The 27,104-nt window shown below is 43.3% G+C and overlaps 1 protein-coding gene across 1 annotated transcript in view; it reads left to right on the top strand.

Annotated features, from left to right (window-relative positions):
• Positions 1–27,104, top strand: part of LOC124278110 (vacuolar protein 8-like) — a 214,022-nt gene that overhangs the window by 161,924 nt on the left and 24,994 nt on the right. The window contains exon 12 of the mRNA XM_046713857.1: positions 11,756–11,890. The gene's annotated coding sequence lies outside the window, so the exon portion shown is untranslated. The remainder of the gene's footprint in view (positions 1–11,755; positions 11,891–27,104) is intronic.

The following is a 27,104-nucleotide window of genomic DNA, read 5'->3' as shown; positions in this document are numbered from 1 at the left end:
AAGATGGTTCGCCAGGGAGTAATAAAGATAGTAGATAACTGCCTGGTGACCGTCCGGACATAACTGCAGTTACCTCTGAACTCAGTGCTTGAGCTAAGGTAGAAAACCGAGTAACCCGAGCCAAAGTCAAACTGTTCTTGGGTGTTTCTGTCATGCTCGATAAGCAGTCTCTCTCGGCTGGCTGACGAAATCCCGACACAATCACTCTTACCAGGAATGGTACCATTCATTGTTACTAGTAATTAAAGGCTGGACTTGATGTCCGATTCATGGGACCAAGACAAGTCTGCCAGGGCACTTCATAGTCACTCTAATCATCAAGATTTCTGGTAAACAAACAGTAGTCCGCCATTTGCAAACGCTACCCACGATGCAACAGTGACAAAAATTCGGACAACACGGTCTTCGGTAAACTGGGCGAGTCACAACCCATAAAATCCAAGCTAAGCGATGCTGGCTACTTGATGAGACATCACTGCTACCATGCACAGAAACTTGCCCCATCTGTCCAGAAACTTGCTGATGATGTAAAAGGAAGGGTGCTGAAGATGACGAACCAGGCACAGATTGAACCCAGTGATACACCAAAACACTGTTACAAGTAGTCTGTTGTAACTTGACTCAGTGAAGCGTCGCAAAATATTCTTGGATATCAAGCCTATCTAGTAATGCCCAAACGGGTGGTTGTAGAGCTGATATCTACGCCGAAGGGTAGATTTATTAAACCGAATCATTCATCAAAGGTGAAGATGGGATGGTAGATTAAATCTGGAATGAGATGAGCCCTGATCACGGAGGAGTCTTGAGATCTGGGATCATCAGAACATCAAGTGCCGAGCGTAACATGTCTAGATGTTTGCGCTACTGACATCAAATGTGAATCAGCATGGTGAATCACATAGCTACTACTGTACCTCTGTTCAACAAGCAAAAAAAAGGGTACCAGGCGGGATAAGTTATGTGACTAAAAACTTTAAGTGCCTCACAAGCCGTAAGGTAATTATTATAGGATATTTATATAGCGCACATATCCACGCAACTAGCACATGCTCAAGGCACTGGTATTGGTAATCCAGATATCCAGGTTATCCGAATAAACAAAACAGACTGTCATGCTTATAGCTTGCCACTCCATGGTGAGGCATTCAGAGCTTCACAAATGCCCTGAAAACTAGGATCATGTTGAAAACAAGTATAGTTCAACCAATCTGGCAAATTCTAGATGCAAGTTCATGATCCTCATGAGGATGTAAAAACCCAGTGTTGACAAGTCCCGATCCTTCACATTGAAAGTAATAACTAGAACATCTGGCATCTTGCTCTAGGTAGCTGTAGGTGGTCGGCAAACCGAGCGACCATGTGTGTCGAATCAACCAAAACAATTCCTGCATATTAAAAGCGACTAGCATAGCCCGAACCATGCAAAACAAAGACGAGGTTCGATGTGGGTTAAGTGTCTTGGGAGGCATCCTAGACACAAATAGGGTAGGCTCTGACAAACCAGTAAACTGATGCGCCATGTTGGAAATAGCACGAGACAACAGTGGTGAGGCAAGGGAAGTGGTAGGCAAGGTTCGAACAACGGATTATTGATGAATGCTGCCAGTTTGATGAATGCTGACGGTTCAGTGATCTTGAACGGCCAGGTGAACCGGTTTGGCGATATGAAGTGGTTCGGCCGGGTGAAACGGTACTATACGGCATGGTGAAGTGATTTAGGCTGGTACATCAGTTCAGCTTAGTGATCTGGTTCAGAATGGTGAGAATGGTTGATGTGATCTGGATCAGTACTGTGGTTTGGATCAGTTTGATAATCCGAACGTTTCAATTATCTCAGCTGATGGAGAGATCTAGATCAGATGAACCAGTTCTGTGAGGTGAAATGTTCTGGCCGAGATGAAATGGTTCAACGAGGTGAATTGTTTCGGTGAAGAGAGCCGTTATGGCGAGGTGAACCGTTTCGGTGCGCAGAATCGATATCTATGATGTGAGCTGTTTCAGCGATAAAAAAACAGACATATATGGCGAATTGAGTCGGTGTTGTGATCCAATATGCCATGGCGAAATGGTTCAGCCTGGTAAATCCATCCGGAAGGTGATGATTTTTTTGGCTCATCGTCTTCCGACAGTGTAATCTTCGAACGAAGAGCAGTAAATACGGTTCGTTGAATGCAGGTGTTTTGTCAGGTGATCGACCATGCTCTGTTGAAGTATAACGAGCTCTGTCTGCCAGCCAATGGGAGCAAGCACGTCTATATGCTCTAAAAGCGTCTTAGATAAGGGAGCACATTCCCTTATCATTCACAGGAACACAGGCCAATACAATCCACACATGACGAGTGGGGATCTGAGGAAGAAATATTGTTGTTTAAGTTGTGCGCAAAATTACGCTACTTAGGGTCAACTATCCATGATATATTTCTCACGTTAACTTGTAAGGAAAACTGTGAACTCTCACAATGCGATAAGAAGAAGAATGATCACTCTGAGTTACCGGGGTAGATAGGGGAGCGTGCTGCATGCTCAGCATGGGACCAGGGACCTGTCCCATAAGGAGAGCAGCCTGGGGAACACGGGCGTATGGTCAAGAGAAGCCTACAGGGAAAGTTCTCGTTCGTTCCACTCAGCATCGAAGCAAGAGAGAGAAGTGCAAATCGTGAGACAGGATAAGTTTAAAAATCTGGTTTTACAATGGCAAAGAGATTGAGCCAACACCAACCCTGTCTCTGCATCAATCCATCCTTCACCTTGCAACTAACGGCAAATGTTCCTTAGTGAACTTCTTACGAATAATGTGGACATATGGAAAGTTACCATTCAAGACCTATTTCAAAATATTCAACACTAAGATAAAGCCTATTCTGTTATACAGAAGTGAAATATGGGGACACACACAAGTCGACGCAATTGAGAGAGTTCAATATCTAGCATGTAAATGCTACATTGGAACCTGTACAAACACACCAAATGCTATGGCCCTTGGAGAGTGTGGACGTCATCCTCTGTATGTGGATAGTGCCGTCAGATGCATCAAGTACTGAATCAGACTCCTTCATCTCCCATCCCATCGACTACCACGCAAGGCATGTCATGTTGTATAATCTGGACAATGTAGGTAGACATACATATTGTTCCGATGTTAGAAACCTATTACAATCTGTTGGAATGGGATATGCTTGGGCTTCACAAGGTGTTGGTTTCACGGAATGTTTTGTTCATGACTTCAAACAACATTTAAAAGATATCAATGCTCAACAGTGGCATGACGTTTTAACCAGCAGATCAAGATATGATATATACTCAACATACAAAACAACTCTTGATGCTGAAAAGTACCTATTAGACTATTCACTACAAACTTTTGCATGCCAGTTTGCTCTTGCAAGAGTTGGACATGCAAGTCTACAAATTGACAGAGGCCGGATATCAAATATTCCCCGTGAGCAACGTATCTGTCCACACTGTGATCGATATGTATATTATGATAGGGGTCTTTGGTCCAGGTGAGGGTTCCGGTGAAACCCCTTTTCTAACTGGCGTGCTGGTCTGCTTGTGGGGAATTAGCTCAGCAAAGAGTCCGAAGTCACAAGAAGCTAATTACAATTTTATTTATAACAAGAAACAGAATAACATGGGGTGGCCACAGAGAGTCGGTAAAACCCTCTGGGCTGAGGGCTAGAGCTGACTTGTGTTGGGAGTCTAAACTCTACTGACAAACATTTGATTTTCAAACTATTTATCTAGAATTTTAAAGCGATTATGATTGGGTCACTGATACCAGATGTGCTCTACAATAACCAATGAAATACAGAATGGTGTGTGTCCTACAGTAACTATTGTAATGACCAAACAGAGGAGAGTTCTTAATCCTGCTAATCCTATTTCAACTGGCACTAATTGTGTTGACACATTTCCTGGATGCTTCCTAATTTAACTGGCACTAATTCCTGGATGCTTGGATGATTATGGTATTACAATAGATGCGCTTACTCTGAGCCATGGCTTAATGACCCTAATTTAAGGTGTTTGCATAATGTTATTCTAATGTTATTCTGACATGTTTACTTTATCAAAGCAGTTTATTAAACCGCCTGGACAAAGCTTTGTCTTACAAAAAGAGGTGTCTAAGAGTTGTGTCCTTATTACCTCAGGCTAGGATTTATGTACAAACATCTTTTAACTGTGTAGTCGTAACTTATACCTTTTTGAATAGTATGTCCATGAAATGAATTTCTGTTACTTTAAACTGGTGTCTTTCTCTGAGCTGTTACTGATCCTGATGAAATAATATTCTATATATATTTATATTTTCCTGATATCTGAATCCTAATATATCGCTTGTAGTGGTAATAATTAATAATGAAGTTTTGTATGAATGATTATTCCTTGATAGCTGTATAAGCCTATGATAATGATCAGTAATTATTATCAAAACACTCCAAATACTTCCTGTGATCAACACTAGAGGTAGCATCTCTCGTAAGAAATGCTCAGTACTACTAAATTGGTTGAGACATTTTTTGTGCATTTATTGAAGGATAACAGTCACAAATTATATGAAATCGCGTTTGATAAATGTATAGAAAACGTAAAAGAATCCTTATCATTACTAAGTAGCGTGTAGTAAACTGAATTTTGGTAAATTTACACACGTGCATGAATATCTCTGCTTCCACCAACTTACAATGGTGTAACTCAGGATATTTACAAATGACAAACACAAATCATATCCAGTTATTGATCAATTTTATTTTTGTCCAATTAACAAACAGATACAACATAAATTCAGTGAATTGGACAACTTCATCTACACATGTTTGTCTAGTCTGTCGTACAGACCCTGAAGCAAATATATCCAAGAAAGCCCACGCAAGTCTAGATTTCCACAATATGAAGAAAGTCTCAGGGCTCCTTTTCATTATATATTATTTTTTTTTACTATTATTTTTTTCTTCTGTAAAATATGTTCATTTCAGAGACTAGTTGTTAGTCTAATGTTTGTCAGTTTGTTTGACAGAACGTTTGGAACTATTTGCATTACGTCGCATAACTTTCACCTTAGGTAACATATTCAAATTTGAACAGTGACTGGGATAGCACGTCACACAAAGTTTATTCATGAGTGATGTTGAAAGAAAACTGACAGTTTTAGAAAGTTGAATTTGCCAAGATTCCATGGGAAGCGAAGAGGGAAGTGCTTAATGTTATTTTCCGTTCAGGAATGTGGATGTTATTATGAGAACCCAAGAAAGAGTTGGCCAGGTTGACGCTATTAACAGGTGTGCATGTAGAAGCCGAACTGAGCTGATGGTGTTAGTGTTTAGGTGTAAAGTGTCGCTTATGTAGCATTTCTGATTTGAAGAGCAATCTGTGCTGTAACTCCTGTCAGAGGTCTCATTCCTGTGCCCTGTCAAGAACATGAAATGGTTTAGCTCAGCCCCTGCATCACTTAGCATTTGGATGGATATTGCCTTAGGTGTGTAGGAAATGCTACATCCTGATTTTTGGGACAGATGTGTCATAAAATCAGAAAACATACGTTTGGTTGTTGGTTTACATGTATACCAAACATCAACAGACATGTTTTTCTTTGGCCTGCGGAAAAGTGCATTTGTATCAGTTTATCGTTGCAACAATTTTTTTAGTGTGTATGGCATACATTATTTTATCTGAGGGAGCTTCGGAATCACATAACCCACCCTGTATGTTTCTTTGCCCGGCATTATCTGTACAAACTTCAAAGGAATTCACATGCAACTGGTGGTGGAATTCAAGAGCCCTGCAAACAAGATGAATGCCTAAGCTGTACCACACTTTGTACATAAGTACTTTGGCATTGTCTGTTTCTGTGTTTTGTAAGTCTCCAGTTTAATAATACTACTATATAATAATAATGTCCATTTTATGGCGCTAAACTCCACTTGGGCGTGCTCATAGCGCATACAAGAGTCAAGGAAAAGTAAAAACTTGGTAGCACTACATGGTCACTTTAAAAGTACAAATGAAACAGATGAGTCTTTAAGAGACACTTAAGTTGTTCCAACAACTGGGCGTCTTTGAGAGAGTCTGGCAGTGAGATCCATTTAGTGGCAGCTGCAACCCTAAAGGACTTGTAACCAAAGGACTTTTTCTTCCATGGTGACACTATGAGTCTCTGTTGATTCTTGGACCTGAGAGAATGTGGTGGAATCTACATGCATACAAGGTCACACAGGTATGATGGGGCCAGATTGTGAACGCACTGATATGCCAGGGTGAGGATTTTAAAGTCCACTCACGCTGCTACTGGGAGCCAATGTAATGCTTTAAGCACCGGTGTTATGTGCATTCTCGAGGGAGATCTGGTGACTATCCTCACTGCTTAATTTTGCACTTTTTGAAGCTTACTGAGGGGTGTTGTCGGTATGTTTGCAAGCAGACTATTGCAATAGTCTGTGCGTGTCAGAATCAAGCATCAAGCAAGCGTTTCAGCTGAATCCTCAGTTATGAGATGACGGATTTCCCCAAGTTTCTCAGTTGAAAGTAACAACTTTTCCATATAATGTTCACTTTCTGTTCCATTGATAATGCAGCATCAATTAGGATACCTAGATTCTTCAGGGGACATATCGATGCTTGTCTGGTCAGTGTGTAGTTTGTCTTGACACAACTTGGAAAGCTTGGTCTTAGGCCCAATAACAGCAGCTTCTGTCTTCTCCTCATTGAGCTGAAGCATATTCAGATTCATCCATTCTTTAACATGAGAGATGGAATGTTCCATTTTTGCCCATGTTTTGTGCTGTTCCTCCTGCTCTATTGCAAACGAGTCATACATCTGGGTGTCGTCAGCGTACAAGTGATTGTTCACTTTCTCTTCCACAAGGAGCTGACCCAAGTGCTTCGTGTAGAGGGTGAGCAAGATGGGCCCCAGGACAGACACCTGGGGTACGTCACAGGATAGAGGAACTCTTTGTGAGTGGACAGTCTTCACAACAACTGACTGGTTCCTGTCTGACAGATATGAGGCAAACCATGCCAGAGCTGTGTCATGCACTCCAAAATCAGTCTTTAGCCTGGATAACAACTTCTGGTGGTCAATTGTGTCAAAGGCTGACGATAAATCCAGCAACATGAGAAGAGATACTTTTCTAGAATCCGCTGCCATGCACAGATCTTTTACCACTCGGACAAGAGCTGTCTCAGTGCTATGCCTCTGTCTGTATGCTGATTGGAATTCATATAACAAATGTTCCTGTTCTAAATGCTCTAAAAGACGGATCTTCATCTTCAAATGGCAGATTAGAGACTGGCCTGTAATATCGCAGGGTGTTGGCATCAAGAAACGGCTTCTTAAGAAGTGGTTTTATCACAGCAGTTTTGAACTGAGATGGAACTGTTCCTGTTTGGAGGCTAGAGTTGATAATCCCAGTGAACATCGGACAGAGTACATCCATAAACTCCAGAAGAAACTTTGTAGGAGCAGGATCTACAGTCAAACACAAGTTTGAGAATCTCTTGCTCAGAGAAAGGTTTGAATGTTTGTAGGACAGTTCCACCGTACTCTGGAAACACATTCAGAGATGGAGCATTAGCAGTTTTGCCCAAGAGGTTGCTGTGAATGTTATCTATCTTCGCAGTGAAGTAAGAGCAAAATTCCTCTGCCAACTCCTTGTGATCAGTTTGAATGATTTGTTTGTTTTGAGTTGGATGAGAGGTGCCTGTGTTTACCATCAGCTTTAATTTGGCATTTAGCAAGTTGTTGGTGGCATAAATGGCTTCTCCCTAACAATATCAATTTCCCTACCAAAGTCATTTAATTTCCTATTCAGGGCTGCCCTCGAAAGGTTTGGGCAAGGTGTTTGTTAACAAATCAAATGCTCATTTGTACCTTGAAACATATTTACACCCCATCGTGTATTGCGTTGGTGGATTAAAAAAAATCATTTTTACATTGTACATTTCAAAATTGTTTGTAAAATTACATGTGTTCTTGGCCATTTTCATAATATACATTTAGAAGGAAAAATAGTTTGTTTTGTTTGTCTTTACCTTTATCTGTATCAGCCACATAACTGCTAGACTGTCCACTCTAGGTGTCTCCCTCAATAAGCTCCAGTAGAAGAGGATTTGCATCCTCATCAAATTCTTCCAGTAACTCCCTGTTACAATCACATTTAAATGGTGATAAATTTAATACAAATTTACAATAGATCATATCTAAAGCTGTGTTTTCCTACATTGTCCCTGCCAGTACACAGTCTTGGCAGCTATCTGCAGATGTTGTCGTATTTTATAATGGAAATACAACAAGGAACACAAATTTGATGTCTCATTACTCTTTTGTTATCTGCATTAGTCAGTGAAATTTATCAGAAAATGGTAAAAATTCATGCATGAAATGTGTCAAATCTTGAGGGTCCAGATGAGGGGTTCCCTGTTCAATGTTCTATTATTAGATTCTATTATAAACTTACCCTTGCCAAGGCAAAGGTCACCGGGGAAACACCTCTCAAAAGTAGTTTTGTCCCTTTCTGATTTTCTGCAGTTATCAAATAATAACATTCACAATGAGAATCGCGAAAAATAGTGAGTGAGTTTAGTTTTACACCGCACTCAGCAATATTCCAGCTATATGGCGGCGGTCTGTAAATAACCGAGTCGGGACCAAACAATCCAGTGATGAACAGCATGATCATCAATCTGCACAATTGGGAACCCGATGACACATGTCAACCAAGTCAGCGAGTTTTACCACCCGATCCTGTTAGTCGCCTCTTACGAGGCAAGCATGGGTTGCTGAAGACCTATTCTACCCCGGATCTTCACGGGTCCGCGAAAAATAGGATAACAGACACACTTTGAAATTATTTATAATTATCATGCAAGTTAACTTTGGATATATTTTGTTAACTTTGATATTATGATTATCATGTACATTATATCCTTAACCATATGCATTCGACAGGCCTAGTTCAAACAGAGACAGAGTTGAAGCATGCAAACTTTTAGGAATCGTCAGACTTATTTTCACTGCTCTTTCTCATGACTACCCCAAAACAGATGTATCATACTTGACTAGGGCCGATTCTGAAAAAAAGGCTCAAATAAAAGATGTTGAGGCATTTTTTAGTCGGGTTTAAACAAATTAGAAAATAGATATACAGTCACAGGTGATGACATACCGTGCACACCTAACCACTGCTTGCGGTGACTATGGTGGCCATTTTGTTTTTCAAATTTGAGGCCCCAAAACATTTTTCAGCTTGGAATCCTATTTAATTAATGATCAGCATTCTTTAAATGTCATAAAAGGTCAAGTTTCCAAAATTTACAAAATAGAGATACAGTCACAGGCAAAAATACTGTGCACACCTACCACTATTTTAGGTGATTTTGGTGGCCATTTTGTTTTTTAATTTTGAGGGTCAAAAACACTTTTTTCAGCTTGGTATCCTATTTTTTCATGATCAGCACCCTTTAAATGGGTAAAATAGCCTGGATACCTAATCCTACTAAAAACTGCCTCTTGAATTACTTTTATCCACAATCGGTCCTAGTCTATATATCTTAAACAGTGCCCCAATTCCACTAAAATCTAAAGAAAGCCGACATGTAATTTTGTAAATTAAAAAACTGGTGATAGACAGTTGAGACTTGACAGTAAAGTTATTTAACTTCCTGTTTACTTTCTTTGATAGGCAAATGAAACATCTAGCATAGCTAAATACTATGGTTGGTTAACTGGGTTATCAGTAATGAAAATTTCATACTGATTGTCGTTTAAGGTATGTGTTCCATTTGCAGTGACAGTCACATACATTTCAAGATGAACAATCAATTGGATATATTTTATGTATTCCTGACATGTGCTGTTTAAATCTATAGTAGGGGTAGTGACATGTTGCTAAATGCAAAAGAATCCACAATAAAGGAAGACCGGAAAACACAGAGCACATGTGCGCCCTTTTATTGAGAATGACTGTCTAGCCAGTGTAGAAAACTTCTACCAAGCATACTGAATATAACTAAATGTCTAGTTGGGAATATTCAGTAATATCTGTATTTGATACAAATGGAAGTTCCTAGAAGTATGATCCTTTAATGAAAATTTATACTTCAAATTGAATCACAAAATGTAAGTATTGTTAAGTAAAGATAGTCACATGACTGTTAATAATTGTCAGTGAATACAGGCCATTCAATGGTGAAGGAATCTCAAAACTTGCACTGTGCACTTTTGGAGAAATATCCATTTTACTAGTGACAAGCATCATTATTTTCTTTTGATCTCCCGGTTACAATCCATGTAAGGATCAGGAAACAGGTCTTTGTGATTTGGTATGTTTGGAAGTGTGTGAATCTAAAAACCAGGGCCTAGATTTTCAAAGGTATCCTAGCGCTAAGATAGTTGTAAGTGCCATACATTATGACTATCTTAGCGCTAAGAGAGCTTTGAAAGTCTAGGCCCAGGTCATTACCTGTGTAAATAATACATGTGCAAATAGTTTTCTTGCAGTTTGTGCTGGTAATGTATGTTCACATCACATGCGCTGCTAATATACAATAAATATACGTCAACTGGCTGCCAAGCTAATTCATATTATAAATATGTGATGGAAACTCATTTCAGATGTTTATTCTGTTCCAAGTGGTGGGGTAAAAGAAAGGAAGCTACAAGTGGTTTTGAAAAGAAGCTGTATGAGTACTCACCAGTGTCACCGGATCGCCTGTACCTTACTGATCTTATGACACTGATGATAAAGGACATTTTGTACATTTTGACGATGAATCATGCCCTGATAGAACAGGGCCAGGGCATGGAATCTCTTCTCCAGTGGAACATGGAATTACGATTAATGTGAAGCAATTCACCCATGTGACGAGTTGATTGCTCACTGTCTCTTGATGATGTTTTCTCTGATCTTCCAGTTCAACCTTTCATCTATCTAGCTGTCCTGGTTATGGAAGGACACTCATCAATTTCACTCAGTGGACTTTGGACATATCTCGCCACATGGTGCTGATGATTTGCACTCTGTTAATTCGGCTATCTGGCATTGTTTAGATAAAAATCACTCTGCAGTTATCCTAGAGCTCCTGTTAGTGCTCCTGTTAGTGCTCAACTGGCAGCGGTGTCGGATATCGACTTACCTCCAATATTGTCTTGGCTCTATCACTTCTGTGCCTCTATAACATTTGTGCTTCTAAGGGCATTGCAGATCAGTTGTCATGGGATATTCATTGTTTAAAACCCAGATGATGCACTAGCCCTGGTCAGGATCTGCTCTCTAAGATAATGACATCCCTCATGTGGTGAAGGAAGCCAAGACAATTTTATCTCCTGAGTAACATGGATCTGCAGTCTCTCAAAGAAAGTCTTATGTTGGGAAACAGCCTTAATCGGAAAGGCTTCTCCTTACACTCACAGCACTAGTCTCCAAGACAACAAGTTGCCCAAGACCCACTGCTGAGGAAGTCACACTTTACAGATGTCAGACTACTCGCATCTCCCTCTGGAATCACCTGTATGTTGAAGACTTGTATGAGAAGAACCGTACTTACTGGAATATAATTGTGGAAATCTATGAAACTATCATGGTATATTATACATACCAAAGACAATAGTATTATTTCTAGGTCCCCAAGTCCTTTTAAACTACACAAGTTATGCATTAGGGTATGGTGGAACGCTTTGAGATAATTCGCTGAAAGCATGAACTAGCAAAATTAATTGTTTTGGCTTGATAGTCACAAGAACTTATGTGATATTTTTCAGATGCTGTGAAGTGCAAATTGTTGTCACTATGGAATGGCAGGATGTTTGGCCGTTTGGTATCCTTGGCATCACTCTCCATCATGAAAGAGGTGCAGTACAACAGTGCTGGTATTGTAGGGCAACTGGCTTTACATGGTAAGTATGATACCATAGTGCTGGTATTGTAGGTCAACTGGCTTTACATAGTAAGTATGATACCATAGTGCTGATTTTGTAGGTCAACTGGCTTTACATGGTAAGTATGATACCATAGTGCTGATTTTGTAGGTCAACTGGCTTTACATGGTAAGTATGATACCATAGTGCTGGTATTGTAGGTCAACTGGCTTTACATGGTAAGTATGATACCATAGTGCTGGTATTGTAGGTCAACTGGCTTTACATGGTAAGTATGATACCATAGTGCTGGCATTGTAGGTCAACTGGCTTTACATGGTAAGTATGATACCATAGTGCTGATTTTGTAGGTCAACTGGCTTTACATGGTAAGTATGATACCACAGTGCTGGTATTGTAGGTCAACTGGCTTTACATGGTAAGTATGATACCATAGTGCTGGTATTGTAGGTCAACTGGCTTTACATGGTAAGTATGATACCATAGTTCTGATTTTGAAGGAGGGGATAGATGTTGCGCCACGGATCCAGTGTGGTCCATCAGAACGTATAGTATCGATCGGGCTGATATCAAAGAAGGCCTACCCTATTTGTATTACCTGAAGGAATTACTAATCGTACCTCTCGACACAGTGTTACCTCCAATGAAGAAATAAACATTAAAACAATATGTGGGACATCAAACTATGGTCGACATCGTTTTCTATATTTTTTTACCATTGGTGGAGAATTATTTGACGTAAATAGTGTCATAGGAGGAAGTGATGCAGTAGCACCATCACGTATACTACTATTGCAAACATGTTTTTGGCTTTACCAAGGATATTGTACTTATCTGTGTATATATCTCTCTGACTGGGTATCATACAGTTAACTTCTCTTGTGCACTCGATAAGTTTGAGTGAGTGAGTGTGAGTGAGTTTAGTTGTACTCCGCTCTTAGCAATATTCCAGCAATATCACAGTGGGGGACACCAGAAATGGGCTTCACACATTGTACCCATGTGGGGAATCGAACCAAGGTCCTTTGCATGACGAGTGTACGCTTTAACCACAAGGCTACCCCACCGCCCCTGATAAGCTTGAGGAATTCCTATTTGAAAATAACTCTTCCTTTAGTAACTGTGTAATTCCTTTAGTAATTGCTTCTTTGTGGCGATATGAATGCTAGGATTGCAACTGAGAATAATCCTTGTATACGTGAGGCTGCTGACATGATTGGTTCTCCCTGTATTGATGGGGATTATGATCCTGTCAGCAAGAGGAATTCCAGCAATGGTGTGATAAACGCTTTTGGTCGAAAATTGTTAAATATATGCTGCACATATGGACTTTTGTTGCTAAGGAGAGTACTGCTATGGTGAATTTTATTTTACTTTAAAGCCTGCTTAATGGACAAAGCTAATGCCCTTTTCCATAGTTTAACTGAATATGTTGACATTAATCTAGATGATGCTGTCAGTTCGTAAGTCATATACTGGATGCAGCCAAATGCATGAAAAGACATGCAGTTAGATGCAAGATGTTAAGACGCCAACCTTTAAATGGCGAGTATAGGTCCACAAAGTGTGAGGCAAGGAAGCGCTTAGGAAATTTAGACCCACATCAAACGACTGCAATAGAAAGACTTTTTGTACTTTGAGAAATAAATACAAAGAATCATGCAGAAAATATAAGAGAAAAAACAAGAGATCTCTGACTGAAAACATTAAGCACTTTCATTCAACATTCTGGTAAATTTTGGCGGGAGATTCGTTCCTTGAAAAGTAAAGATAATGTGGCTTGTAATATAACAACAGACTAGTGGTTGTCACACTTCCGTTCTGTGTTTTCACATTTTTATGAAGATTCTGATTGTAATGATACAACTAGGTTGCTGGATACTAAGGCTAGTTTGGAGACCAGTGGTTATACAGAGATTGATGCCGAAATCCTTGATTCAGTAATAACAGAAACCGAAATTGTCGATGCCACAGAAAATCTTTAAAAGCGGAAAATAACCTGGTCCACACAAGATTTTAGTGGAGATAAGAAAATCTTCCAAAGACCTTATATTTTCATTGTTGCATAAATGTTTAACTATGTTTTTACTACTGGAAATGTTCCTAGGCACAGTCTATTATAGTGCCTCTACATAAGGGGGGTGACATCAATAACCCTGATAATTACAGAGGCATATTTGGGACTAGTAGTATTGGTAAATTGTTTACATCTATCCTCAACAAAAGATTAAACATGTGGGCAAATATTAGAGATAAAATCCCTGAAACACAAGCTGGCTTAGGGAAAGGTTATTCTACATCTGACCATATTTTTACATTGTATGCAATTGAGCAAAAGTACTTAATAAGAAGAAAACATAAATTATGTGTAGCATTTATCGACTTTAAGAAAGCCTTTGACTCAGTAAATTGACAAAAATTATGGTTATGTTTAAGATGGGCGGGATTAGATGGCAAATGTTACTTATGTTACAAGGTATTTATGCCAGCATAAAGGCTTGTGTACCTAGCAATGGGGATTCACTGACTATTTTGAGTGCCCATTGGGTGTGAAGCAAGGATGTTTGTTGAGTAGTATTCTTTTTTCCTTCTTCATTAGTGAATTAGAAAATGAAATAATTGATAAAGGCAAACATGGTGTACAACTATACCCTGATATTTTTGAGATTTTAATGTTACTGTTTGCTGACGACGTGATCTCAGTGGTAGGTTTACAGAACCAATTGGACATTTTGGAGAACTACTCGAAAGAATGGAAATTAGATGTTAACCTTGATAAGTCATATATTGTTGTATTTGGAAGGGGTGCACAACTCGCTAATGGCAAAAAATGGTCTTATAATGGCATTTCAATGCAAATAGTTTCTGAATAGAAATATCTTGGAGTACTTTTTGATTATACATTGAATATGGGTGAAACTGCTGTTGCCTTATCAGCAAAAGGAAAACAAGCTCTAGCCTAATTACTTTCATCACTCTACCCATTATCACTGATGATGTTTTTTTAAACTTTTGGATGCAGATTCAACCAATGCTTTTGTATGGGGCCGAAATATGAGGTTTTCAGACTTTGGAACTGATTGGAAAAAATACATTTATTGGCATGTAAGAAGTTCCTTAATGTTAACATTACAACACCAAACTATATGGGACCCGTGAAGATCCGGGTTAGAATTGGTCTTCAGTAACCCATGCTTGTCATAAGAGGCGACTAACAGGATCGGGTGGTCACACTTGCTGACTGGGTTGACACATGTCATTGTATCCCAGTTGTGTAGATCGATGCTCATGCTGTTGATCCCTGGATTGTCTTATCCAGATTCGATTATTTACAGACCACCGCCATATAGCTGGAATATTGCTGAGTTCTGCGTAAAACTAAACTCACTCACTCACCCAAACTATATGGTGTGTGGAGAATGTGGAAGATACACACTTTATATAAACTCTCACCTATGTTGCATAAAATACTGGTTCAAAATAATGAGAATGCATGAACAGCGTCTACCTAAAAAATCTTACAACATGCTGCTTAAGTTAGATAATCTTGGTTATGTAACATAGGCATCAAATATAAGATATCTGTTATTTTCGTATGGATTTGTGGATTTTCCAAGGTGTTGGTAATGAGTGGCTGTTTGTGAACAAACTTCGTCAAAGAGCTGTTGATATGTTTTGTTAGAATTGGATGAATACCCTCCGTTTAAGCTCTAGATTTGATTAATATATAAATAGATCCTTTAAAACAATGATCAAACCTGAGAGATATCTATCAAATATTACAAGCAAGACACTTAGAAATAGTTATTAGATTTAGTTTGGTTTGACAGATATAATGATCAATAACTGGCCGTAAAACAAACATCTAAGATTTTGCCCTGCTTGTATGGCGGATACCGAAGATGAATATCATCTGTTATTTATATGTGATGCTTATGCCGATTTAAGAAAAGAGTATATTCCACAGAAATATTTGGGTCACACTGCAAGGGAAATTTTATCATCAGAAGACAAATCTATTCATGTAAAATTAGCCCTGTTTTTAACACATTCACTGTCATTAAGGAAGAGTCTGATTTCTCCTGTCAACAAATTCTACGATGTTATGATGCTTTCCACTATTCCCACTGTCCATACTTTGCCTGTCATTACAACAGTATGTGTATGGACCAGAGGCCTTATGTACAATAAACCATCTTGATCTTTAATCAGAGTAATGTCCCTTGATCTAAATTGTGAAAACATACACACAGAGCTTCAATCAATTGACAATGTTGGTACCTTTATTGTATCATCTGTGGTTTTGGATAACAATTGACAGGTAACTTATGACTTGATATATACATTATGAAAGTGATAAAATAAGGGAATAACTTATTTTCATGTTCATTCTTCCACTTGCATGGTCCCCATCATCATGGTGAAATTTTGTGTGTTCATATGAAAAGGTGAAGTAGTATATATAATGATAGTCCGAGATCAAGTCCAACAAAAGCCTCTGCAAAGCCTTATTTCACAAATAAAGCTTTTGTCAGGCCCTTAGATCTCGCCACCATTGTATCTACTACTTTTGACGTGCACTATGACGTGTTGACAGGGGGTAAAATTGTGCCGTACGGTATGACTAATAATTCTTCTCTAACAAACCCTCTCCCTGGCCCATCTCTCAAGTAGTACAAGTTCGGCTCGTCGGCTTTGATGTCCACTTTATCTATGTTGTAAGTTTTGACTGACCATATAGGATCGGTGGCTCGCTTACGACTATCACCCTCGTGTTCACCCGGCTGGTAGAGGTACCTCACTAGGGCCCTATCTGGTATCTGTTTCTCTTTCCCACGCAATGGCGCAGCCGACTCTGACACTATTGATTTTAGCTTGATAGCGTCGGCTGGTTTCTTGCCGGTGAGGCGGGTGATTTCGTGGTTGATGGCTGACACCACCTGAGGTAACCGCGCTACCCATTCAGTCGATCGCTTCCCCGGGTTGGTCATCTCTCTCGCATACTGATGTCCGAATAAGCGCTCAGCCAAAGTCCACGACGGTTAGGGCATACTTGTACCTCTTGTCGTGGGGTAGGAACAGGAGGTCGGCCTGGTGAACGCTATTGGGTATGTTAATACCGAACTTCCTTCTAGGTACGTAGCGTGGTGCCGGTAAATAGATCTGCCACAGGGCTTGTTTTTCAAGCCACGCTTTGGCCTCCTCCGGGGGTACTCACGCCATTTTAGCCAGCTTATGTACGGCGCTAGCTCCTTTCCAGTACCAACGCGGGCTGTAGTAATTAGCCTCAAACTTTCTCTGGTTCTGTGACATGGTATCGTGTATATATATATACACCTATGTTCTTGGTTCAATTTTCTCATGCCCGTACGCGTACGTGTTTATCCCATCAATAGCTATCCAGCGCTTAGTGTCCATCGGAGACAGGGACGTCTTGTTTATCGTCAGTCCGTATATCCTATGCCCATCACTTCTAAGCGTGTTCATTTTATGTCTAATGGTACGGGTCTTGAACAGGGCTTCCTTGAATCTGGCGTGTTTGATGTGTTGTTTCACCACGTACTTCTTAACACCCTTCGCCTTCCGGATCTCACCATTGTCGGCCTTCAGGATGGAGTACAGCTTGGGTCTCAAACCTATGTACTCAGCTATGGGCGTGCCAGCACACTCATCCTTCATCTTACCTAGGACCTTTTTATTTACCGTGCTGTGTATGGCATGGTCCTTGGGGTAGTCGCTGGTGTCATACAAATCGAGGCGTTTTTTCATGTCCTCATACACGTCCTTGGTTCAAAACCCCATCAGCAGGGAATCCGTGTCAGTGTACAGCACTTCACACCTGTTGCCGTACTGTTTCTTGAGCTTGTTGTAGTAAAAGTCATACATCAGGTGTTTGGATAAATCGAGGATGCTCATCCCCACGTAAACAGGCCGGTTGAATTTGATGTGGCTTTTCTTCATGTGTAGGGCAACCAGGTAGTCGGTGAATATGTTGCTCCAGTTGAATGCCGGGCTGGCTATCAGTCTCCTGAGCTTGTCTTCCTCATTCGACCGAACCAGCTTCACGGTCACGCGTTTCCTCAGGTTCGCCATAGTCTTACCGAACACCGAGTTGTTCATGAGCTTGTAGAGGTTTTTTTCAAAGTCACTGGTGGCCAGCTTTCGCAGGTCCGTGTTCATTCTGATGTAAGGCTCCATCCAGGGGCTCTGGTTGAACACGAGTACCCTATGTATTTTGGTCAGCCTCATACCCAACGACAGGTACAGCTGTAGGTTGCGATAGTGAACGATGTACTTGGTCTTATTCATTAAGTTGGGCACTAGTTTTTCAACGTCTGCCACCCGCCCACCTAACAAGTTATGTTGGTACTCAGACATCCAGTCTGTGTTAACCCTCATATGATCGGGGGCTAGGGGGTAGCTGTTGTGCGATGTGTGCAATGCCTTGGGGTATTCTAAGTCCACCTCGAGGATATAACCTTTGTTCAAATCTGGCGCGATGCTCATAACATCGACCTCGTGCGATGCCCATTCGAATCCCCCTGTGGGTAGATACTGGCTCATGGCCCAGCCGTACAGGTTGTTGGCGTCGAGGTAGAGAATATGATTGGTTGGCTTGCTCGGGTCGTAGCCCTTCACGTATTGATTATTTGCTTTCGCGTATCGTTTAGAGACCATGGAAATCCCACCTCGCAAGCCTTTCTCAATGAATAGGTGCATGTTGTAATCGGTGAGCAATTCCAACTTAACTCCGGTCTTCTTCAACAATGCATCCCAGGACAGACCTGGGCTGGTGTAGTACCATGCGGGGTCGAGTTGATACTGCTTAAAACACGTCTGCCTAAACGTCTCAAACACGTCGGCTAGCAGCAGTACATCTGTCCTCAAGTACAGGTTGTGATAGTCACCCAGATTCTTACAGCCCAGTTTATTCCATACGTTAATCGCGTGCGAGTAATCGTCTTGGGATATTGTCGAGTCGGTCAGGTTGCTGTAAAATTCTCTGATGGGGGTAGTCGGTCTCTCGCGGAACTTGGTCCAGCCATCCATGTACTCGTAGGGGTACACACCCTTCCTCATCAGCAGGGGTCGAGTCTCGGCGTCGGTGTATCGATCGGTGATGGGGAAGTTATCGTTGGCCTTGACCAGACTGTCGAGTGACGACAGGAGGAACTGAATCGAGTCGATGAACCTCAGGCCATTCAAGCTGAAGGACATGTATCTCTCCATGTTGTTGGGGATACACGTCAGGTTGCTGTCGACTTTCGCGATGGCCTGCATGATTAAGTGAGAGTCGTACCCTCTCAAGTTGTGGAAGACCACGGGGATGTTTATTGTCTTGGGGGTGATTCTAAGCTTGAGGTTGCACGCGTTGTGAGCGGCGCCTCTATAACTACCGGTTACGTGGCAGTGATCTCTCACCGAATCACCGTTCAGTGGTGAGTCACACACATGGCATAGAGTGCTGCAGTCGTGAGCTAGCCTGTCGGCTTGGGTCATACGCATGGGAGCGACTGTATACAGTGCATTCCTAATACTTTTCTCTTCCTCCTGCAAACACTTTAGAAACTTTTCAGCCGCGTCGGGACCCCTATACACTACCGGAGCTTTTGTTTTCCCATCACATCGGACGACCACGTATCCAAACCCACAGGCCTCATGCTCCTGTGTTTTTTGTGTGGCCCTGCCGGGCGGCAGCCTCAACGGGTTTGACCAAGGCTTCAAAGTCGGCGTAGATGACATAAGGCACAGACATTTGGTTCTTGTGGTTGTCGAATTTTAGGATATTGTCACCTTCCTTAGGCATGTCGACTCGTATGGCCGTCTGCCCCACACCTTGGCAATCCTCCCGGTGGGATTCTAATAAATCAGCTCGTGTGAAACCGTGTAGGCATCGTATACAAAAGTGTTTTTTCCCAACGTGTTTCGACTGGTCATGCAACAGCCTGCTAAGGTGTTTTATCCACGTGTAGTGATACTTATCACCTCGCTGGGTCATGAATATATTGATCACGCGGCGATCCAACACTGGGCTGACCCTGTGCACTATTGTTGTGTTACCTTCATGCCCTAAGACGTTTATGGCTATATTATTCTGTTTTTCTACTTTAGTGATCTGAGATATGGGGGTGGGTTCATCTATACCATCCCAGTTGAGCCCATCATCTTGGGGATAGCTGGAAGGCCTGTTCGAATTAGTGTCAGCTGGAAACAAGGCTGACCTGATAGCTAACCTCAGGCAATCGTCTCCTCTATTCTTGACGTTGACCATGGCCTGTTTTGCTTTGTAGTAGGGGGGCAAGTCTAGGTATGACCGGCACGTAGTTAGCTATGTCTAGATAGACATTATCGATTTTATCAACAACCCACCCGGACCCCATGTGTGTGTAGCGTTCTAGGTATTCTCGTATCTGCTGAAAACTGGTATCGATTGATGCGTCTATAGTCTCTGTATGAGTCACGACCTCTTGTTTACCTCGGAAGTAAGGCTGAATGTACTCAGTGACCCCATTCCCCGCCTGTTTATCGAGTGACATTTTCACTGTGATTTGAAACTTTATACTTCCCAGATTGTTTAGTTCCTGATTGACTTTATCACCTATCAGAGGCTTGATATCTGTGATGTCTATGTTCCTATCAACATGCATGCGCCAGCCTCTCAAATAGTTACCTACAGCGCGCTCAGTTCGCATGAACTCTAGGTCAATAGCTCTATTCTGCTGTAATAGTTCTACAAGCTGTGGCTTCCTCATACGGGAATAACCAGCCAACCCCAAATCGCGTGCCTCAACTTTTAATTGTTTTACAGTAGGGGGCTTTGCTACGGGGTCGTTTAATAATGCGACTAACCCGGCTCTCCCCAGGTGGGAATAACCCATCAACCCAAGCTCTTTTGCTCGGAGTTTTAGTTGTTTTACCGTGGGAGGGGCTTGTAGGCCTAGTAATCTCAACAATGCTGGTTTGGTCATTCGAGAATAACCAATTACACCCCGCCGCCTGGCGATCTGCTTGAGCTCGCGAGTAGTAGACATAGTTGCGTACACGCCTAAGTATATCGATCTCTAATTGGGCCGCCGGCAAGGGAGGTAACTCCTCCAACCATAAAAAAATAGTGAGGTGCCCATAAAATCCTTTAGTAAATATCTAGATAGACCTTATCGATTATACCCTCGACCCACCCGGAACATGCGCAGCATAGTAGGGTGTTTTGTATTACTTGCAACGAGTCGTCAACAAGTATATCTATCTCCCCATGCACATCTACTCGGCCAGCATCAAAGTAATTCCAAGTGTGCCCAGCCCACGGCACATCAAACCCTACTTTCACCATGATTGTAAACGAGCACCCCTTATATAGTTCGCTAACAATCATGGGTTTGAGGACACTGATATCTATACTTTCCCCCACATCCATCTTCCAGCTTCTCAGGCAACGACTTTCCCTGGGCTCAATTTCCACAAACATTGTTATACCTAGGTGTGCCCACAGTCTTTAATTGGGTCACTACACTGCTATCCTGAGGAGGCGCCTACGTTCTTTTCTGTAGTCCTTTTTCATCTCGTGGATGAGATGATGCCTGACTATGTTTGCCCCGTGAGCTTTGCATAGGCAATAGTGCCCTTTCACCCAGACACCACACACAGAACACGTGTAGTTCGGGCTTCCCATGTGGAAACAACAGTACCCCTCAGTCTTGCAGTTTCTACCACAGGCCTCTGTCTTCCCCATAAGTATATATTGGCATCGGTACGGAGCAGGTCTCATCTTTGGTATACCCATATGAGTACTTAGTCTAATTGTTTTGCAACCAACGCAGTCGCTGCTAGACCCAGCACGATAAAGATCAATTCCCGGTCCATTTGCCCAGGGGATGGTGTGTAGTACTGAGCGAGTGTGGGCTTATGGAGTGGGTCTAACTGTTTACCTGTTAGTAGGTAGTATTCTCTCGCTGCGTCGTCGACATCGTGGAATGTTTTAACGGCATGGTTCTCACGCCTGAGTTGTTCGTTAATGTAATCGATCCTCTGGACACGGCTCTTCGCGTACTCCGATTGCACTGCTTGTAATCGTTCAACAGCCAGGTCGTGTCGTTCCGTATCTCAGCCGCGTGTGACTCCCGTAGTTTCGAGAAGAGGAAATTACTCCCGGAAAATGCCAGGGCGTTTACTAACGCCCCTCTGACCATCATGGCGATCGTAGCCATCCTATATATAATTACATTTACTTCAAAATATTTTCCGGTAGGATCCCTTCTTTTACTAGGATGTCCTTGGTGGCCATCGCCATACCCAGGTTCATTATGAGCATACCCATATCCTGCAGGTTGAAATCTAGCTTGATAGTCGGTTGTTTAAGCACCATTTTGGTCAACCTAGCGTACCCTACAGCTAGACTGGCGACCACGGTGGCGTGGGTATGCGCCGTTGACAAACGTTTTCCCCTCAGACATTATGTATATTATAAAAAATATATATTTATAACATGATATGTGGGTTGACCTCTAATTGTGGGGGTTCCTCCCGGGGCTCCCTGCGGGGTTGTTTGTTATGTAACCATGAGATAGCCACGACAGCAGTTGCGCCTGCAATCAACAGGAGTGGAGCCCGGCTCCATGTGTTACTTTTATGTTGGTTAGACCAACTTTTTTTTACCGACAGCTACTCTCTTAGGGTTCTTCTGCCTGGTGACTGTAGGGGTCACCTCCCTGGGGGTTTGGGGTTCCCCCAACGTTGGGGTTTCCTCTGAAGGGGTCTGGGGTTCCCCCAGTTGGGGTGGGGTCTCCTCCGAAGGTGTCACCTCCTGTGCAGCATCCATCTTGTATACTATTATTTTTTTTTTTCCCCTTCTTAAATTGGCAATGCTTTGCCGTGATAATCGCCGCCGTCACCGGGGCTAAAAACATACCGTATTTGTGGTACAGCACGCAGCTGATAGAGCTCAAGGCGTGTTCAATAAAAGGGTCTTTCTCAAGGTCCTCCCACAGGTAAAGTCGGCGTTCTTTGGGAATGGGAAGGACATCTGGGTATATCTGGGTCATAGCCGATCCTATAGTCTTTGTCATCTCGGCCCCGAGTCTAGCCTCGTATCTAGCGTACAGCTTATCGATTTCTTCGGCTGACATTTTGTGAATTTTATCGGGAGTAAAGTCCCCAAAGTAATGTTTGGCTTTGCCGCCAACAGCCAGCACCACCAGTCTCTCTCGCTTGTCGTCACTCACCTGTGGCGACTGTGGCACCAACAGTTGTTCTAGCAATTCATCACACTCCATCTTATAATGTAATAAGCAAGTTTTAGTTTTAATAATATAATACCCGATGCAGGCGAAACACAGCGAAATGAAGGTTAAGTTGCACACGGAGAGAACTTAAAAAACAACCATCGTATAGAACTGTAACAATTAATTGCTAAACGCTAAGCATTGCTAAGCTTTGTTAAGCATTGCTAAGCATTTGCTAAGCATTGCTAAGCTAAAACACCCTACAGGCCACGGGTTGGTCGGTCTTGAGCACTAGCTTAGCATGTTTAGTTTCAGCGAGCTGTTTCTTCACACGTTCCCTATCATGTTTGCTCATCACATCGTTCTCTCTCAAACACTCCTCGAACGAATCTCTGTCCTTGCAGTGAAATAAGGCAACCAATCGCGTCTGCTCCCTGAGGTCTTTCAACACCGACTTGAACTTCTGCGTTAGTACCCAGACGCTGTGCTTTGCGTGCCGGCCGGAGAAGGCCAGGTACGATAGCATGTCTCTTTTTTGTTATCTCACGATTAGCGCTGCAGTCGTCCAGTATGAACAGCGTCGACTCCCCTTTAAATTTGTTGTGATAAGCCTTCAACCAGTCCTGCAGACGTGTCCCCGGGTCGACTTTGTGTACGTCCGGGTCCGTCATCACCCAAGGTCTTTCCGTGAACGTGCTATTCATGTGCAGGGTAGGGCACATGATAACGATGTTATCGAACCCATCCCGGTAGTACCCCTCTAACATATCCAGCACGAAAACGGTCTTCCCACAGCCCGTCTGCCCACACACTATGGCGCAGTGTGGGTCACGGGGCAAATCAATAGATGGCTTGCACGAATCTCCCATTATCTATATTAAGTTGCGCGTCCATAATAACGTACAGATATAATTTCAACTTGCCCGCGGGTTGAGCCTTCTTGGTGATCTGGATTGTAATCCCCTCGCTGCCGTTGTCGATGCAGCGACCGCTACCGTGCAGATTATCGTCATCCGTGGATCGCATGTCCAACCATAGCGCGTACTTGGTGGTCAGGTATTCACCGACCTGCGTAGAGGATAGGTCCAGGTCTTTGGTTATGTGGTGTTGTTTGGCCGGTAGCTTTTTTATCTCATCCCACTGCTGGTATGCCCTCATACCATGACTGAACAGCTGGTTGGGCACGCCCTCGATGGTCACTTCCACCTTTTCAATCTCGGGGTTGAAAAACTTCTCGCTGTCCCTTCGGAACGGCTCGTAATCCTCCACGGGGACGACCAGGATACCTTTCTTCCATCGCGCCGGCCGTTTAGGTTGATATTCCACACAGTGTCGCTCTTATCCCGCACGACCGATCTATGCCTCAGTATGCGGTCGTACAGGATGGCCAATTCCCCGAGTACTGGTTTCGAACCTGCCTGGCCAGCTCCTGGCTAGTGACCATGTCGAACTCCAGAGAGATGTTGTCGATGGTGTAACTGGCCTCATCACCGTTCGGCGTACGCACGACTTTGCTGTAGTCGTTAAACGTGAGCTCGTATTCAAGCCTATCGCCCAGCACGCCCTGGTAAAACGGCGTGTGTTCCGTGAGCAACTCGAAGTCGAGCGGCACGCAGAACCTGTTCCCGTACGCTTGGGCGATGGCCTTTTCACCGTCTGTGATCTTGTCTAGCTGGTCTGCCGTGAAGCCGTATCCCATGCGCAACCGGGTCGATTTGCTGATGCCCTGGTACACGTCATTGACGCGTTCTCCCTCGCTTTTCCAGAGGTCCCCGTAGCAGTGAAACACGTCGCTGCCGTCGATGCTCAGCACCTCGTTACCGCTGATCTTGATGGTGGTTTTCTTGATGATGGCTCGGCCTACATTCCGCACTAGCTCGCGTTTGTCGTTGTCGGAGGTCAGGGTGAGGTTGAACGTCAGTCGAACCGTGCCTGGTATGATAAGGTCATTCTGGCCCAGGTTTGGAAATCTAACCAGCAGTGTTTGGTTCTGGTCTATCTTGCTGGGATTGTTGGTGATGGTCACTGACTGGCGCACGGCTCTGACGCCTAGAGGCTCTCTTGATCTTCGGAAAGGATCTAGTTTCCTACCATACATTGTTATATAGATAAAATATAAAAGTTTAATATTAAATAATGGCTGAAGGCGGTCATGAGTACATCCCTATGGATGATATGTGGGATGATAGTGCCCAGGCTTCCGGGGAGGATGACACCACATTCACGAACAACCCCTTAAGTGCTGAACTTGTACAGCCGTCCGTCGACGATTATTACGATGCAGTTGAAAAGAGAGAGAACATGAAGCCGTTGGGGCGAGACTATGCCAAGTTTACCATCGATAAGAAGGGCACGCTGCGATTGAAGGCTCACCCGGGGTCGATATCATGAAAAAAGACGGGAAAGGACCGTATGCTTTGTCAACACTCACCAGTCGCCCTGGTGGGAGTCAACTGCTCCATGATGAACTAGGCTTCATAGATTACGGTGGCGTGCGACCTAAGCTTCCCCGAAGGTCGTCCAAGATCTGCAAGCAGCCAGGCCCGAACTCAGTAATACCGGGGACGTACCCCAACGTGCTAAAGAAACATCAGACAGTCTCGAAAAAATATTGACCACGTACCATGCCAACCCCTTGCCGGGCCTCGAATTTACCCTGAGGGAACTGCGAGGCCTAGACGAAGCCTTGAAACATGTACGCGGAGAACTTGTGAACAACATGGGGAAACTGAACGAAGTCGACGAGCACATCGCTCGCAAGAAAGTAAAACTCACCGAAACGGACGACGAGGATATGAAACGTCGTATCGAGGAGAGAATAAAAAACTTGGAAGACGAGAACCGGGAAGCCCACCGATCACAGATCAGTCGTGTACGGGAAACCATCGATCGAGACCTAAATGAGGACACCACGTCGGCCAACAGGATCCGAATCCTCTTCCGAGAGCAAGGGATTACTATCGCCAGCATTCTGACTGCATTGGGCTTCATCATATCAACCCTGGTGGTGTCATTGAGTGGGGGTACCCCCACACCCCCAAGTGGGGGCACACCAACACCCCCTGGTGGCGCCAAAGACTGGATAAAAAAACACCTGAAATCCCTCGGGGAGGCCCTGGCTAAACTGGCTGGTAAGGCCGCCGAAGCCCTACCCGGCATCCTGGGTAGCATCGTCTCGTGGTTGCTGAGCGCTCTGGCTAAAACTGCCACGTGGCTCGGTCAAAACCTGTGGGCAGCCATCGTCGCTGTGGTGGGTCTGGTGTACGTAGCGGCTAAGGAATTTTTAACCAAATGAGTCCCAAACCGGCCGCGACCCCGCCAACCACCAGGGCTGTTTTACGGTCGATGTGCTGCTGATTGGATTGGGGCTGTGGGGTTGTTGGTTGAACCCTAGCCTCTGGGGGTGGCGCCACTATACCTGTTTCACCGGTCGTGGGTGGCGGGACTTGGGGGGTGTTAACATCGGGGTTGACGCCCAACTTTTGGTCTGCCGTGGCTATGACTATTTCGTTGTTGTAGCCCACCACTTTTTTTACTCTCAGTTGCATATCGCTCGGAGCCATGTACAGTCCCACGTCGAACATGTAGTCGACTTTCGACTGGGCGATTCCAACACGCCTTGGTAGCGATGGCACTCGGTAGATCAACTGAGCATTGATAGCATCCTCAACGCTAACAACGAACTGTTTCTGCGCCGTCGTAAGCAGTCCCCTTTACCGAGGATGTTGGAACGCGCTTATGCGCCTGTGCACCCAACAGCCTACATGTATGTTCGAATCGAGTCGCTCAAGCGCTTCGCGTGCCGCACGAGTAAACCCTTTGATGTGTCCAGCATGAACATTTTCCAATCATCCGCGGGCCCCTGCTCGAACCTCCAGACTCGGTAATCCTTGCTGTCATCGAAAGCCATGTAACGGTCATCCCACTCGTTTGTTGTGATATGATACGACTTGTAACCCCAATCTTTCACCAGCTGTTTGCTGGCTTCCGCGATATGCATATTGTGAGCGATG

This window comes from Haliotis rubra, unplaced genomic scaffold, assembly GCF_003918875.1.
Source record: "Haliotis rubra isolate DU_JTF1 unplaced genomic scaffold, ASM391887v1 Scf231, whole genome shotgun sequence".
NCBI classification, from domain to species: domain Eukaryota; kingdom Metazoa; phylum Mollusca; class Gastropoda; order Lepetellida; family Haliotidae; genus Haliotis; species Haliotis rubra.
Note: the sequence above shows the minus strand (reverse complement) of the source record. Positions and strands in the feature narration are given on the sequence as shown.